The sequence below is a fragment of the Genypterus blacodes genome, unplaced genomic scaffold, assembly GCF_046128005.1.
Source record: "Genypterus blacodes isolate CSIRO-AG114 ecotype Tasmania unplaced genomic scaffold, CSIRO-AGI_Gbla_v1 ptg000062l_1, whole genome shotgun sequence".
Classification (NCBI taxonomy): Eukaryota; Metazoa; Chordata; class Actinopteri; order Ophidiiformes; family Ophidiidae; genus Genypterus; species Genypterus blacodes.
This window is the reverse complement of record NW_027466874.1, coordinates 2,771,553-2,785,000: the sequence shown is the minus strand read 5'-3', so window position 1 is coordinate 2,785,000 and position 13,448 is coordinate 2,771,553. Positions and strand designations below refer to the sequence as shown.

General features: G+C 44.4%; 1 protein-coding gene and 2 non-coding genes across 3 annotated transcripts in view; 2 read left to right on the top strand and 1 right to left on the bottom strand.

Annotated features, from left to right (window-relative positions):
• Positions 1-5,625, bottom strand: part of bcar3 (BCAR3 adaptor protein, NSP family member) — a 33,444-nt gene extending 27,819 nt beyond the window's left edge. The window contains exon 1 of the mRNA XM_076154493.1: positions 5,439-5,625. The gene's annotated coding sequence lies outside the window, so the exon portion shown is untranslated. The remainder of the gene's footprint in view (positions 1-5,438) is intronic.
• trnam-cau (transfer RNA methionine (anticodon CAU)) lies at positions 2,356-2,428 on the top strand. Its single transcript has one exon. It is a non-coding gene; the product is annotated as a tRNA-Met (tRNA).
• trnam-cau (transfer RNA methionine (anticodon CAU)) lies at positions 2,743-2,815 on the top strand. The gene has a single exon. It is a non-coding gene; the product is annotated as a tRNA-Met (tRNA).
• Positions 5,626-13,448: the final 7,823 nt, after the last annotated feature.

Below are 13,448 nucleotides of genomic sequence, written 5' to 3'. Positions count from 1 at the left end.
AAGGACACACACAAGGCAGTGAAACGGGTAACACACTCGGATACACACACAGCCTGTGTGTGTTTAGATGGCTGGTACTGACACACCTCTATCTCCGTATTACAGTGTGTAAGTGTACAGTGCGCACACACGCACACACACACCGCCAAGAGCAAGAGCAGTACAGCTCAAAATTACATAACATCACACCCGAATGTTTCAACCAGTTCTAATCATCTGATCCTAATCAATCAATAGTAACTTGTATTTAATCCATTCATCCATGAGTTTTTAATAAAGTGATTTGAGTTTTGGATTTTTCAATTTGATTTGATTTGATAACCCTTCTCTGATGAGGCGACTTTGTCCTGTGGAATCATCCAGATTGACATCATCTGGACCAAAATATAACTAAACTTAAACAATAAAAACCCAATGTTGGATTAGAGGCAACAACTCATAGTAAGAAGCAGATTTAAACAGACAAGACAGAGCAGCGATCAACTTATCATATAAAGCAATAAAAACAATAAGAGGGACAGTAAACTCTCATACAGAACAATAATTCTAACACGCATCAGACTCCAGTAAAGAAATCTGTTTGTGTCACTGAATATCAAAGAGATCTGAGAAGCAACAATTGGACTCCATCAAGCTTCAACTCAACATGGTTACCTGAGCTCCTCCAGGACATTCCAAACGCTGAGTCTTTGTGATGATAATCTCAGAATTTGTGCCTCTTGCTGGACTATAACAAGTTCAACAAAAAAACTGACCTCGACTAGCTATTGGTAAATGTGAAAAGCTCAGAGGTCTGACCCTCCACACCTCAGGCCCAGGACTGGTCTAAATGTCTCTAAAGCTACCATGAGGTGGACCGGTCTTATATAAATACACTGACTTGCGGAGGACAGACAGGTTGGCAAACACAAGGCTCAACAGCAGCATGCAGGGGAATTCATCACATCCGTATGACGATGAGTGGACAGCAGGAAATCATCTGCTCTGAATCACTCACCACGCAGCCCTTAGTCAGACTGGACATACTAAAATATCATCAGCCAGAGGGCGGGAGGAGACGCCAGAGACGCTCCTCCCCACTGTCAATCTGATCAAACCCAACAATCTGATCTGACTGTTGTGTCTCCATGTGAGCGCCCTGATTATGATCAGAGAATGCAGCCTGCAGACGAACCTGTAGGCCCTGTCAAGATGCAGTGAGCGCCGCCGGCTCTTCACCCTCGTCATCCATGTCTGCAGCGTAAAGCGCAGGTGTAAATAACAACAAACCCTAAACACAGAAGCAGCCGTGAACGCACGGATAAAGGCCAGAAAAAGTGCCTGGAAAGATTGTGAAAGACAGCATTGATTTATTGACGAGGGAGGTGTGTGTGTGTGGCTACAGGATGTGTGTTTACAGCAGACAGCGTGCAGCGGCTCAGCAGTCACCAGCCAGAGATGATGAATGTCAATGCAAATGCAAATACGGGTCAGAAGGGAACAGCTGGTCAGTACTTCAGATTTTAGTGCGATGTGTAAAGTTTAAAGAGCATTTCCCCACTGCCTCTCACACACACACACACACACACACACACACACACACACACACACACACACACACACACACATACACAGACTGTAAACTAATTCAAGTCAGCCCACAGAGCTTTGCTGAGGCATGCTGGGTCAGAGTGGGGATTCCTCTGATGGTCAGAATGACACAGAGAGGCGGGGAGGAGCACCTATTATAAGACCCTCAGGGACGGTCAGCTGTGTGTGTGTGGCCCCGACCATCTGCCAGACACTGACACACACACCCCTCCCCAACTCCACCCTGCAGAGGAGAAAGGCTGGGCTCTCACTGAGTGCAAACGCAGACGCGCAGCACTTAACGCGCATGAATACGTCGACAATTAATCTAACAGATAAATAATTCAGGCTGAGAGCAGCAGGGGACAGAGTGGAGGTGTGAGACGTCTCACTCTCTCCCTTTAACCTCTCCTCTCTCCATCCGTCCACTTTTTCTTTCCCCTTTCTCAACTCGCTCTCTGTTCATCCATCTTTTCCATTGTCTTCAAAACACACACACACACAACCCCCCCTCTGTAATTGCCCATCATGATGTCAGCTTTTCTCATGCGTCTTCACTTTGTCACTCTTCTTTCTTTCTCTCTCAATTATTCCTCCTCTCTTTCTTCATCGCCGTCTCAACCCTATCGCTCCGTGCAGCTGTCACCCACTGGTCAGTGGGAAAAGGGACGCGACCCCCACCCGCTCTGGGTTTATTCCATTTGTTCGCTATCCAGACAGCTTTGGGTCACAGCCCTGATGTACAGTTCTCCGTCTGTTGGCTCTGAGCATTCTGTGACACCATCAGCCTCGTTGGCGCAGTAGGCAGTGCGTCAGTCTCATAATCTGAAGGTCGTGAGTTCGAGCCTCACACGGGGCAGAGTTGTGTTTTCGCGGACTCTCAACCCTCAGGACCATAAACACACACACGCACACACACCTTTCAAATAGATTACACTGTTTCTTTCAATATAGATGACAGTTGTCTCTACAGTTTTCTTAAATGAGAAAATAATCAACACGTTCTCATTCCTTTCTTACTGTGTTTAATATTTAACTACATTCCGGTTTACTGCATGGACTCTGTATTATTATGTCATTAAATATGCAGACAAACCCAGACAGCAGCTGTGTAGCACAGCCCCCTAGCGTACGGTGCTATGTGTGTCCCAGGGCTGCCCCCCACCATCACCAGCCTCGTTGGCGCAGTAGGCAGCGCGTCAGTCTCATAATCTGAAGGTCGTGAGTTCGAGCCTCACACGGGGCAGTTCTATCTTTTTTGGACCTGCTAACCAATCAGGAAACAGTACACCATGTGTCTGTGGTGTTCGAGACTAAATACTCTGGAGATAATTTTGTTACCGACACTTGCAGTGGGAACATACATACACACACACACACACACACACACATACACACAGAGAGCCTTGGGTGGGAGCAAACTGCAGACTAACAGGAAGAGGAAATGGCATTGTAAACATTTAGACAGCAGGCAGATCATTATAGCGGATCACCGGCAATAAAACAAATCCCCCCCCTTCCTCTCCTTCACCCACTCTTCCTGTATGATTCTGTCTATCAGATTTGCGGGATAATCAAATTATTGTGTTTAAGCGCTGGCTAATCGACCCCACACATCAGCTAGGAGTCAGAGGGCTTCGTATTTAATCCAGCCGTGTAGTGAGGTTTGAAAAACGTGCGTGGACCAGCAGGGGTTCAGGAGGCTTAACGGGAGAACTCACAAGAAAAAACACCACTAGATCTTTGTTCCTTAACTGGGAACTACTGTTTGGGAACTGAGCTGTAGGAAGATTATCTTGTTAAGTGAAAAGGGTGATGTTTGAAATGAGTGTAAACACAGTCACATGCTACAGCTCACACACGTACACACACTTGCAATACACAACAGGGAAGAACACAAACACTGACATGCAAGGGAATGAGGGGTTTCCTTTAGCTGGCTTTAAGGGCCCTTCCTGCTCTAGCACATGTTCACGCACGCACGCACGCACACACGCACGCACGCGCACACACACGCACACACACACACACACACACACACACACACCACCACCACCACCATTGCATTACCAAAACCACCCCTGGCCAGAAGTGAACAATGGGAACAACTGTCACATGACCGCCGTTTAGAGACGGCCTTTGTTAGAGAGAGAGAGGAGGGAGAGAGACATAGACAGAGAGTGAGGTGTCCAACTGCGCTCTTCAGCGCGTAGGCCAACCAGTGTGTGTGTGTGTGTGTGTGTGTGTGTGTGTGTGTGTGTGTGTGTGTGTGTAGCATGCATGTAACATGTTAATGAGGTTCTTATTAAATCCCACAGCAGTAGCTGCTACTTAATACCTCTGCATCTTTCTCTCGCCCTCTTTCTCAGGCTCTCTTTCACCCGTAAACACACAGAACTACACGCAGGCCACAGTGTGTGTGTGTGTGTGTGTATGTGGCCTGTGCTTATTTTCTATGTCAACAGCAGATTGTAGCGACAGGCTGTGTGGAAAATATATGTTTACAGGGACAGATCAGTCAGACAGACGATTAGTGAGACAGGCAGGCAGGCAGAGGGGAAGAAGTATTCATGTTGTTTACTTGTAGCGAGTACAGGTGGAGTTTACTCAATATACTTTATATACTGTAGTGGTTTCATCTCTAGATCTGTATCATATTCTATTATAATTTGGATGTTTTGGACGGGATCTCCCTCTTCTGTGAGGGACACTTTTGTATCTAACTAAACTTCTAACTTCACTTAATGGAAGGGACGATGAAGATTGAAGAGGCTTTTCATTGGAGAGTATGCCAAGGATCAGGTTGTGTGGATCCATACGGCTCCGCTCCAGCCTGGTAAATGAATGCCAAATATCCCACAAATGCACCAATTTAGTCGCCTGCATTTGACTTTAAAGTACAAAGCCACCCAAAACTGTACTTGGGTAAAAGTACTTTGTTCCTTGAATTTCCTGCAGTTTGGATTTGTGAGGAGCAGCAGGTCACATAGTGCTGACGGCTGCCTGGAACATGAACCTGCTCATCCCACTAAGGCCCAGTAACACAACACCACACACACAGAGAGAGAGAGAGAGAGAGAGAGAGAGAGAGAGAGAGAGAGAGAGAGAAATCCACTAAAGCTCGACTCCATGATGCCTGCACACGCTCACTTAACGTTAATTAGAGGATGAATCTCATTGGTTAGTCACACAGCTGCTCAGACAACATCACTGACTAATGTCTAACACGAACCTGCTGCATGATAACACAGCAGCATCAACACCGCGTACACACACACGGCCTGTCATCGTCTCCTGGGTGGCTTGCTGTTTAAAGTTCGCATAACTGAAAAGGTCAAGAGTTTCAATCCCGGCAGCTCTCTCACATACACACCGTCAAAGCACCGACACAAACTCCTCTCGTCAACTTCGTCATGTTTACACTTTAAGTTCACCTGCTCAAAAATACCCCAACAGTTTCAAGTTACGGTAAATATTGACGACTAGAGTGAACTTTTACTGCACATAAACCCCTCAGGCAGCGGTATATTTAGCTTTAGCTCTTATCTGCACCTCTTATTTCTCCTAATGACTTCCGGTGATGGTGACGGCTCCGGGAGGATTTGCGGGAATTCCGCCGCTCGGTGTGCCGCGGTTCCACCCAGCGCCTGGGGAGAGAAGCGGAGGAGCCGGAAGCACGGCGAGGAACCGGGAGGATGGACGGAGCGCGCGAGCGATGATACACTGTTACTGTTATTGATCTGAACCTTCCCGCGGCGCATGCGCGTGAAATACAACTGAGGAGAGAAATGACAAGCAAGACAACATCTCACCTGTCTGCCACACATTCCTACACACACACGCACGCACGCACACGCATCCATGCCTACCTGCCTCCGTGACCTCTTCCCACCTTCTTCTTCGTCCTCTTTTTTATAGGTTGTTTTGTTCTTATTTACTTTACTTTCCTCTCATAGTTTGGCCTCCTTAAACTCTCTGGTCGGGACTGAACTCACGCTCCTTCACACAGGCAACAACAAGTAGCTCTGAACAATCCCAACCCCAGCCCCTCTCTCCCTCTATGTCTCTCTACCCCTCTCTCTCTCTCTCTGGGGAGTGATTTGCGAGTACCCGGTCCCTCCCCTCCCCTCCTCCTCCTCCACCTCTTCTCCAGTGCTGGGAGGAGTTTCTTTCTTTCTCTTTCTTTTTTCTCTTCAGCAGAGTTGTCTTCTGCCCCCCAGCACTGAATAAACTCCCCTCTGCCCTCCTCCTTCCCCTCCTCCTTCTCCTCCTCCTCCTCTTCTCTGCACAGCCTCATATTTCATGCTCTCACCCTTTTTGTTTGGGAGCTCTTATGCCAAACACCACCAACTGCTCCGGTGCTTAGAAGAAGATTTAGATGTTACTTAATGTTGCTGTTTGCAGAGAGGGGTGTGTGTGTGTGTGTGTGTGTGTGTGTGTGTGTGTGTGTGTGTGTGTGTGTGTGTGTGTGTGTGTGTGTGTGTGTGTGTGTGTGTGTGTGTGTGTGTGTGTGTGTGTGTGTGTGTGTGTGGGGGATCTGGACCAGGTTTTGACACGTTAGAGAGAGTTTGTACACTTGTTGGATAGTCGATGATTAAGATCTCACTTTTCTGATTCCTCTGTTTTTTTTAGTGTTAGATAAAACATAAATCAGCTGCATCGTGTTTTTCCTGAGGGCTGGAAATGTTTTTTGTTCTGGTAAATATGCATAAACAGAAGGAACAGGCAGACTATTACATATCAAACACGCAGGAGAACTCTTGATCTTCATTACATCAGGTATGAGATCATGTTAGGCTCGAATGTGTGTGTGTGTGTCTGTGTGTGTGTGTGTTGACCAGCCCTCAGGACAACACTCTCTCCTGTCTTTGTCCTCCGGTTCCTTTGCATTGTCTAGAGATGATAACACCCAGACACGTGTGTGTGTGTGCGTGTGTGTGTGTGTACGTGTGTGTGTTTCCTTCCAGACAATACAATCCCATCCTGCTACCATGAGAGCCGAGAAGATCACATACCCGCATGGACACACACACACACACGCACACACACACACACGCACGCACACACGCACTTTGCTGTGTAGTGTTATTCTTCAGATCTTGAGCTTTTTAAAGTAGAAGAGGTCGCAATCATTAATGTTTGGTTTGACTTAAGTTATAGCAAATCTACACTTGTTGATTAAACCTAATGTAAATACATACAGTAAATAAATCATTAAAATATTTTTTTCTTTATTTTTATACAGAGGATCCTCTATAATAGGCTAGAGTTTAAAGTTTAGTTAATGTGGATCTATATAAATATATGAAATAAGTTTTTTGGAATACAGTCACTAAACCATAAAAGCTGTATAAAATGTCTAATCACAAAAAATAACAGAAATGTATGAAAGATTTAAGTGATAACGTTTTTTTCATTAATCAAGAAAACCTAACTTTAAATGTAATTTTGTAAAAATTAACATTAGTAATTATCTGATCTTTATAAATACACAAAAACAAATCATGAAGCTGATCACTAAAGCAGGATCAAATTAATTCATAAATAAGGACTTATTTTGGAATAAAATCACTAAAAATAAGACTTTGCCAACACCAGGCTGTAGCCACTCAGGTTTGGCAGCTAATTGTGACAAACATATTAAAACAAAAATGCAGGAAATTTTGATTCAATGTCTTACAGTTGAAAGGTTACTCTGTTATATAAATGTAACCTCAATTATTAAAGCGCCACCATCAGGCATATGACATTTTCATAAAAAGAGCCTACATGCTCGGTTGGAATCGAGTTACAGGAAATAAAAGTTTGGATAACCTAAGTAAGAAAACAAACAAACAAACAAACAAACAATGTGAGAAGGTAACACAGCCTGAAGGTTGCTCCAGACAGAAGATGACAAAGATAAAAGTTTCTCCTGAACCTCAGCAACAGGAGGAGGAGGAGGAGGAGGAGGAGGTGCTGAAAGGCAGAGAAGCTGAGGAGTCATTCTATCATTTTTTGAGAGTAAATCTCTGCACTGTTTCACTCAGGCATGTGAAAATACTTGACATGTTTGTGTGGGCGAGGGAGGCATTACCAGGAAACTGCAGTGAGTCAAGAGCCAAATCTGTAATCAACCAGTGAATCACCTGAGAGAGAGAGCGGTAGAGAGAGAGAGATGGGGGGTGAAGAGAGAGAAAGGTAGAGAGAGGGGGATGAGAGAGGTAGAGGTAGAGAGCAGGAAGGGGGTGATGAGAGAGAGAGGGAGAGAGGTAGTGAGAGGGGGGATGAAGAGAGAGTGGTTGAGAGAGACAGAGAGAGGAGTGGTGATGAAGAGAGAGAGAGAGAGGTAGAGAGAGGGGGTAACAGAGAGAGAGGTAGAGACAGTAGAGTAGGTAGAGAGACAGAGAAAGAGAGAGAGAGGGAGCAAGAGGGAGAGAAAGAGAGAGAGAAAGAGAGAGAAAGAGAGAGACGCATCATTTTGATCATCACAAAGAGCGAAATGTCCTCTTAAAGGTATAATCGATGACATTTCTCCATTATACAGAGTGCAGAGCTGTGTATTCCGCATCTCCGTCACAAATGTATTATATTATATTTAAACACACTTGTACTTCCTGTTGCTGCCTGGCACTGAGCCAAAGACTCGCTGTGGCACAAAGCCTCGCTGAGTCACAAAGACTACCAACGCCCCCCTGATGATTAAATGAAGGGGTTTGGCTGTCCAACCTGATGAAGCAGCCTCCTCCTCATCACATTCATCCTATGATCAAACAACACACCCCAACTGCAGGACTCGAGGGGTCAATGAATGGTGAAGAATGAAGATGAAGGTGCTCCATCCATGTCTGTAGAGGCACAAATCAAGAATGATCGACCGACGTTGCAAGGAAGTGTGTCGATTCTCAGTGGGATCTGAAATGCTAACAACCAATTACTATAACTACTTGAGAATCTTCTCTGCCTCCACGCACACACACACACACACACACGCACACACACACACACACACACACTGACTTGAAATAGAGTTATTATGATGATTACAGTGTTTGAACCTCAGCTACCTTCTCATGACATGAAACTGTTTTCCTGTTGGATAGTTCATAGACCTGGTTAGCAGCAGCTGTAGTTTGCTGTATTGATTATGTTCGGATGTTTTTTAAAATATTTCAGTAGTGTTGAGGTCATTTGGTTTAAAGAGGAATGAGAGGAATCATGGGAAAATCTGGCACAAATTGAAAATCATCAGATCTCTAAGTGAGATATGATCATTTTTCTTCTTGTCACTTAATTAGGATCCAGACCAACCGGCTAATTCTTCCCGAAATCTGGAATATTTCTCCAACGCCTCTGTAGGAAGATATGCAGAGTGCATGGTACACTCTCTTCCCGATTCCATCCTTTCACCCTGCTCTCCCCCTCATTCCATCCACTCCTCCTCTCCATCTTAACTCCCCTCCACTCCGTCCTTCCCTTACGCATCTGAACACACACACACGCCGCGTGTTTGTAATTGGCAAGGGTGAAGTGTAAACAGCTCGGCGTTCTGACCGCTCCTCATTCCTGCACTTGCAGCCTTTCTGGCCTTTGAACGATCAGACGAACGAGAAGTATTAATGAAATCTGCTTTTGGTTTGTGACTCACTTAATCCACATCCTTTCTGTGGAACGTCAGTGTCAGCATCTGATCCACAGGATTAATTTGGGACTTGTTTTAGTTTTTTGGATTTAATTGGCATCATAACGGTGTTGAATTTGACATGGAGCTACTGGTGCAGCTTCCACTCAATATCTAATCAGCAGAATTATTTAAGAGTTATTTGTAAAAAATGCAAAGTCAGCACCTTCTCTTTGGATTTATCCTGTCAGACATGCCTATCTGGAATCAGTCTAATGCCTGGAGCTGGATCTCCTCTGTTGTGACATACGGAAGATAACAGCTGAATGTTGACAGCACAGTTTGACACACAGACAGATGAATGTGTTTATAGTACATTTAGTATTAATTCCCGGTCATGGAGATTATTCTACCATCTCTGCAACAAAGATGATCCTAGTTCAGTAAGAACATGATATAAAGTAGCATCTGAGGTACATAAACAGTACACACTGTATATAGTACATATTGTTAATATCACAGTAACGGAGCTCCAACTAAACTGAGCTGAGGTGATTTCAGTGATTGTATCACAATTATCAGCATTTCAAGTAAGAGGAAGTAACAGTATCACGCCACTCTCCGGATACTAATGATGCATTTCCTGCTTGCAGAATGAGGAGACTCCTTTTGAGGCAATGCATGTGGAGGTGCTTTACCATGACGTATGGTAAAAGAGACCAATTTTATTTGCTTAATCAGAGTAAAATCTTACTTTTATTCGGCATGTAAACATACAGACTCAATCCCACAGATCATCAGAAGCTGAGAGAGACACCTGCCTACACAGACTGCACATTACCTAGAATGAGATGTTTACTCTTAAAGCTCCTGCTTTGTAAAAGAAAGCAAGAATGCAATTATTTACCAGTTATTATTACTAACCAAAGGTCTACATAACGTGTGCCTGAAGCTCAAAGGACCCTGGTCCCTCTGTAATATGGACTCATTTGGCACCGGCGCTCTCCTGCCTCCCCTGGTTGCTATAATAAGGATCTCAAAACAAAGTTTGTTCTCTCAAAAACTATTCATCACACAAAACTCCAGTTGAGCTTTGACCACTTTCAGCATGTGAAGAATGTGGCCCGCGTTGGCCTCAGACACACACACACACACACACACATGCACAAACACACATATACACACTGCCGTAAGTTACAGTGACTGAAACCATGTGGACGATTTTAAGTCACGGCATTATGATACTGGTGTGGGTCAAAGTGTGGAAAGCTTTAATCCTGATGGGCAGCAGGACACCACAAAGGGTCACTGAGGTAGAGAAAGCAGCAAAGAAAAAATAATAAGATGGAATAAAATAAAGAAAAGAGGAGAACAACAACAAAATAAAAACATAGAAATTGAAATTGATGGATCATTCTCTCTCTCTCTCTCTCTCTCTCTCCCTCTCTCTCTCTCTCTCTCACACACAAACATACAGGTCAGAGTTCTATATTTGGTACACGACTGACCATACTATGTATTCTGTCACCATGGCAACGATGTGGTCCAACCAGGACACAAACAAGCAACAAAACGTTTGCATGAACACCTGCTCTCTTGCTGTCTCTCACGCGCACACAAACATAAGAGTAGGCACACACACACACACACACACACACACACACACACACACACACACACACACACACAGTGAAAATGTTAGCGTGTGTGTGTCCTGACTTACTCCCTGAGCTCAAGCAGTTCTATTTCTGCTCGTGACACTCCTCTTGCACAATAAACAATGACTTATGTGTGAGACAATTAATCACACACACACAAATACACACACAAACACACCACCACTCCAAAGAAGGAAGCAACAACATCCACATGTGCAGCGACGACAACTTGTTTCCATGACAATAATGACAAATCAGACTGCATTCAATTAGTCAGATGTAACTACAAACGCCTGCAAAGACTGAGTACGAATCTGTAGATCATTTATCCCAAATTTTACCTAAAGCAGCTCAATCTGTTCTTCATTCAAAATGAAAATTGTTTGTCGTGACTCGTTGGGAGCAGAGAGAGATGTGCATACAGTCGCTGTGACCTCATTGACCCAGGATCTCCGGATTGGGACAGGGGAGTGAACACAGGAGGTGTCGAGTGTGTTCGATGGTGATAAAACTTTACAATGCCAAGTCTGGCATCCGTGCATGCTGGATGTGGTATGTGTGTGTGTGTGTGTGTGTGTGTGTGTGTGTGTGTGTGTGTGTGTGTGTGTGTGTGGTAACCGTGCCTCTATGTGAAACAGCAAATCACAAACGTCTAATTAGAGGCTGCAGGTGTGAAAAGGACAGGCTGATGTGACAGAATGAGAAACGGATATTTGAGTGATTTCCATTTAATTTCTTACTTACAGTTGTAAGTGACTGTTAAAACAGTCAAATGGTTACACTTTTACGTTTTGGCCTATAACCTTTGAACAGTAAATAACAAATAATCATGAACAGGCAATACTTGTGCAAAAAACTAAACATTAACAGGCCTGTTGGTGGCGCAATAACAACAATTGTTAAATGTTGTAAGTCACTTTGAAACCAATCAATGAAAACAATCAAAGGTTTGATGGTTTGTCAGAGGAGGGAGGGGGAGATCCTGGTCTATCAGCTGTTATATTTGCTCGTGTGGGCCTTGCAGGTCTTGGTGGAGGTATGAGCTCTGATTTGATTCCCTGTAGTTACACTGAGACATTTAACAAATTTGCTCCAGACATTCTAGTCTGAACACAGCAGTCTCACTGCTAAAAATGGAATTAACTGCAATCAAATCTAAATCTAAAGCATGTGAAATATGTGTTTGCAAGTGTGGTTGTGTGTGTGTGGGGGTGGGTGGATGTGTGTGTTTGATCCCTGCAGTTTCACCCTGTAATTGTACTAATTGGAGCGTCCCAACTTCTTCGCCTCATTTATATTTCTGCCAGCGAGGAAAGTACCTGGCATGCACACACACACACACACACACACACACACACACACACACACACACACACATACATACACATACACACATTCCTATTCTAGACATGTAATCATATATTGTAGCCAAGAAACAATGATATGATGAAATGAATGTGCATGGTGTGTGTGTGTGTGTGTGTGTGTGTGTGTGTGTGTGTGTGTGTGTGTGTGTGTGTGTGTGTGTGTGTGCATGATATGCTCAAGGTGCTGTCATTGGAATGCTCTTATCTGGGTCAAATGTTGAGTTGGCATTTTTGGATGCTGCTGCTGCTGGAGTGTGTGTGTGTGTGTCGGGGATGCCATTAGCTGAACAAATCAGGCCTTTGTGGTAATGACAGGGGTGGCGAGCTGCCAGGCAGACAGATAATACCACAGTACTTTTGGTGACCGAGTGATTTCAAGTAGAAGCCATTTCACCACGGCAACAGGATGGGTCTCAAGCTGCAGGTCGAGGCCCCGCTGGCGGTCATAGAATGACTCCAGGAATGTGAGGATGTGTGTTTTTAGAAAGCAGCAACCTGTGAAGCCCTCATCTCCTGTTTCATCTCCATCTTAGGAGCACTCGGGACTCACACACACACACACAGCTTTTCTTAGCGTTTAGATTGAGAAGAGGCGGGAAGAGCACAATTTTTCCAGTTTTGAATGTGAGCTAAATAGAACACACTTGCACACATATTAAGACCTAATTCATGCTGGTGATGTTTTTAAACTGTATTTGTTCATATGTGTTCAATAGGTATCATCCCTAAGCCAACGCAGTTGATTAATAATCAAACCCGTCTGAGTGTGTTTGCTTATATTGTTATTCAATTTGCAATAAACTGATGTGATGGAGTTGATGTATGGCTTAGTAACCCAGGCAACAGTTTGATTTCGCAGTATAATGCATGGGAACTGAGCACACAAAAGACGCCTGTCACACACACACACACACACACAAACACATATACACACACACACACACACACACACACACACACACATCCAAAAGTGATTAAACTCAGCAGGGCTGCAGGCCTCAGAACCCCTTTTCCTACTTACTGAAATCCCTGCAAGTGTGTGTATGTGTGAGAGAGAGACAGAGAGAAAGGGGAGGGCGAGAGAGAGAGAAAGAGAGAGAGAGAGAGAGAGAGAGAGAGAGAGAGAGAGAGAGATTGTATTGCCCTCCAGCAGATATCCCAAACCTCCCAGGCTCAAGCATGTCTACACATGATGCCAAAGCTATCTGTCTTGTCTCCGTCTACTTTCTGGGAAAGAGAGAGAGTCAGAACTGG